We start from the raw sequence: 3,500 nt of genomic DNA, 5'->3' as shown, positions 1-3,500 counted from the left end.
CATCATCAAGTGTGAACTTACCAAGGGAGCAAGACAAGGTAAACTTCCCTTCGGTTTCTAGTTTGGGAAGGGACTTTGGTGTGACTGGTGGATCAAGCTGTACAGTAGAGATGTCTAGAAGCTCTGCTACTTCTTCTTTGTGAGATAGAATGTCCTTGATGAATGTCATTAGGACATGAGCATCGTGCATATTCGATATCTGTGGAAGCTTGACTCCTACATCCCCATGTCTTTCCTAAACTTGGAGATCACCTTATTTTGAGCCTTTGTGAGGAACCTTTTTGGAAATGGAAGCTTATCATAAGGTGATTGCTCAACTTCACGAGCTTCTTCTAGCTGAACCTCCTCCAACTACCTGACAACTTTCCCAATAACTGGGTTCTCAGCCTTGTGTCTAACTGGTTGCACAACCTTTTCGTCAGCCATCTCTACAGCTCGTATCTCAACCCTTTCCACAACCTTGTGTTCAACCTTGAAAACAATCTCTGTTCCACACAAGAGTCTCTCAATCTCATCCACTTATTTCCTATGATCACTCACCTCAAACTCAAAAGAAGTAGTAGAGAGGATAACATAGCAATACTCTTTGGGGCTCTGCTCTGATTTTCCTGGTAGAGATTCTATTGGGTCCTTGGAGGTTGAGGTCATAGAAGAAAATTGGTTCTCAAAAACCTTGAAGTTAGAGGCCAAGTTTGAGAACTTGTTGTTGAGGTCAGTGTAACTCCAATCAACCTTTGTGTGGAGCTTCTTCAATTCATCCCCAATGGTCTTCTCTTGTCTAACTTGAGATTTAAAGATCTGTTTAAGAGCGAGATCTGTAGTACTCTCTTGTGGAGCCGAGTTAGAAGAACCGGCTTGACTTTTAGGTGAATGGTAGATGGGTTTGGATTGGTAGCTACTTTGGTGGTTGTTGTAGAATGGCTTCTGTTGGTAGTTGTTCTGATACTGAAAGTTTGGCTCCTTTCTGTAATGTGTCATTAGCATTCACAAATCACAACTCCTCTTGACCTTCTATACCATCAACTTCATTAACCATAGCTATCTCCTCATGTTTCTGATCACCAACAAAGTTCACTTTTTCTTGTTTAGCTTTATCTGAAAGAAGCAAATCCATCTTATCTTGTATAGCCTTCAACTCTTTTCTTGTGTTATGATCACCTCCTCCATTTCCTATCATTACTGTAGACTGAATCACTTTGAGCCATGTTCTCTACAAGCTCCTCAGCATCTTCTTCAGTTCTCCCCAAGAAGAAACCATTGCTAGCAGTATCAAGCCGGCTTTTATACTTAGGCAAAACACCGCTAAAGTACTAAGCAAGCTTTCTTTGGTGAAGCCATGATGTGGAAATTGAGATGCGTAGCCTATGAAACTTTCATATGCTTCTCCAAAGCCTTCAAGATTCTTCTGCTGAAACCCAGAGATCTCATTCCTAAGCTTGGCAGTCCTTGAAGTGGAGAAGAACTTGTTGAGGAAAGCTCGCTTGCATTCATCCCAAGTGGTGATTGAGTCACTTGGAATGTTCTTCTCCCATATGTGAGCTTTGTCTCCCAAAGAAAATGGAAACAATCTCATCTTGAATACATCCTCAGAGACACCATTGGTCTTGGACAATCCACAATACTTGTCAAAGATGTCCAAATGGTCAATTGAATCCTCCAAAACAAGACCATGGTACTTGTTGTTATCTATCATGTTGATCAAGCTGGATTTGAACTCAAAGTTGTTGTTCTCCACAGCTGCTCTAATACCCATCATATTCCATGGATACGAGGCTGATCATAGGTGCCAATATCTCAAGTTTGACGTTGTGGCCTAAGGTTTGCAGCTCCTTGACCAATGACTCCTTGAACAGCTCCTAGAGGAATTCCTTGGGCATTTTGTCTATGGATACCAGCTCCATAGACTCCTTGTTTAGGCTGACCCTGATTCCTTTCCATCTCAAGCCCCAATCTATCCAAATGGGCTTGCTTTTCTTCTTCTCTTCTCTTCCTTGCAATCTCCCTTTCAAATTGACATTCACAGAGAGATAAGAAAGAGAATCAGTAACTAAATACAAAAAAACAAGACTTAGTCACAAGCAATGACCAAATCTAAAAGTCAAAATCAATTTAGAACTGGCAATGGCGCCAAATTTGATAAGGACTATTTCTAATCCTAAGCCAAATCAATGTAGTAGTTAAGAGTCAATCCAATTCTTAGCGATTTCAATCCAAAGAAAATGCAGATTCATGCTTAATCTAAGTGCAATCAGTGTAATGAAGTGATATGACTTAACTAAACAAGATTCTAAGCAATAAATTCACAAACTTTCAAGCAATAGGATAATGGAAGACTCATGGGTCTAGGAATTTGACTTCAAATGATTAAGTTCCAATCTAGAGTGACAAGGTATCAGTCAACATATTTCCTTAAGTCTAGACAACATGACTAAACAAGTTCTTTGTCAAGATAAATGCTCAGTTACTCTCACTGATCAAACATCAAATGTCTTTGGTTTGTGTCATTCAAGTAATCATTAAGAGTGGGTCTATTAACTATCTAAGCTCTCTTAGTATCAAATGTCTTTGGTTAAGCTAGCAAAGAGCAAGGTTGAGTTGGCTCAGACATTTCATCAAACACCTTTCGGGCATCAAATGTAGTTCTAATCTAAAGAGGTCAACTCTAGACTAGCATTAAGATCACAAAACAAGCAAGAAAATAAATAAATCTAACTCTAAATACTCTTGATCTTCACTTGATCACTCTAATCATCATAACCCATGAATCCAAAAGGAGTCTACTCACTAATCTTCATGATTAACCTTAAACTCATAATAGATTCAAAAGAAATCATGTTAAGAAGATGAGATAGACTCAAATTACTCAAGAAAGAAATATTAGATTACTAAAGATTCAAACTTTCTCCAAAGTATCAATGTATTTTAAGAGAAAATAAGATATGTCCTAAAATTAGGTCTAAAAAGTATTTATAATGGCCTAAAAATGAGCTGAATCGACCCAACAAGCCTGAGTTGACCCAAGATAATTTGGGTAAAAGTTGGTAAAAATAGAGGTGCAGATTTTTTTAAGTGTCGCAGCTGGTTTTTGACATGTCATATGGCCGCTGCAGAAGGCCGCTGCACACTCCAGCGGCCTGTTTCTTGTCATTTGGCCGTTGCATCTTCCAGATATCGGGCAGGGAGTAGTGGATTTTCTCCAGCGGCTTGGATTAGCCGCTGCACGCCCCTAGCGGCTTGTGGATGAGGTCATTAGGCCGCTACAAAGATGTCAGGCCGTTGGGACTGTTAGGAACTCGTCTTATGAACCAAAATCACCATTATTGCGTCTAAAACATCTCCAAAGGTTCCAAACTCACCAAATAGCAGCTCCATCATCTAATAGGGACAAATGTATGTGAAATGCATCTAGATATACTCTAAATGCATCTAAATGGACAAAATGAGAGCTAAAATGATTGCTAAAACCATGCAAATATACAAAATATCAGTTAACTACAAAC

At 39.3% G+C, this 3,500-nt stretch overlaps 1 non-coding gene across 1 annotated transcript; it reads left to right on the top strand.

The window, feature by feature from the left end:
- The first annotated feature begins 1,331 nt into the window (after positions 1-1,331).
- LOC125607720 lies at positions 1,332-1,438 on the top strand. The gene has a single exon (XR_007338791.1). It is a non-coding gene; the product is annotated as a small nucleolar RNA R71 (small nucleolar RNA).
- Positions 1,439-3,500: the final 2,062 nt, after the last annotated feature.

This window comes from Brassica napus, chromosome A3 (genome assembly GCF_020379485.1).
Source record: "Brassica napus cultivar Da-Ae chromosome A3, Da-Ae, whole genome shotgun sequence".
NCBI classification, from domain to species: domain Eukaryota; kingdom Viridiplantae; phylum Streptophyta; class Magnoliopsida; order Brassicales; family Brassicaceae; genus Brassica; species Brassica napus.
Note: the sequence above shows the minus strand (reverse complement) of the source record. Positions and strands in the feature narration are given on the sequence as shown.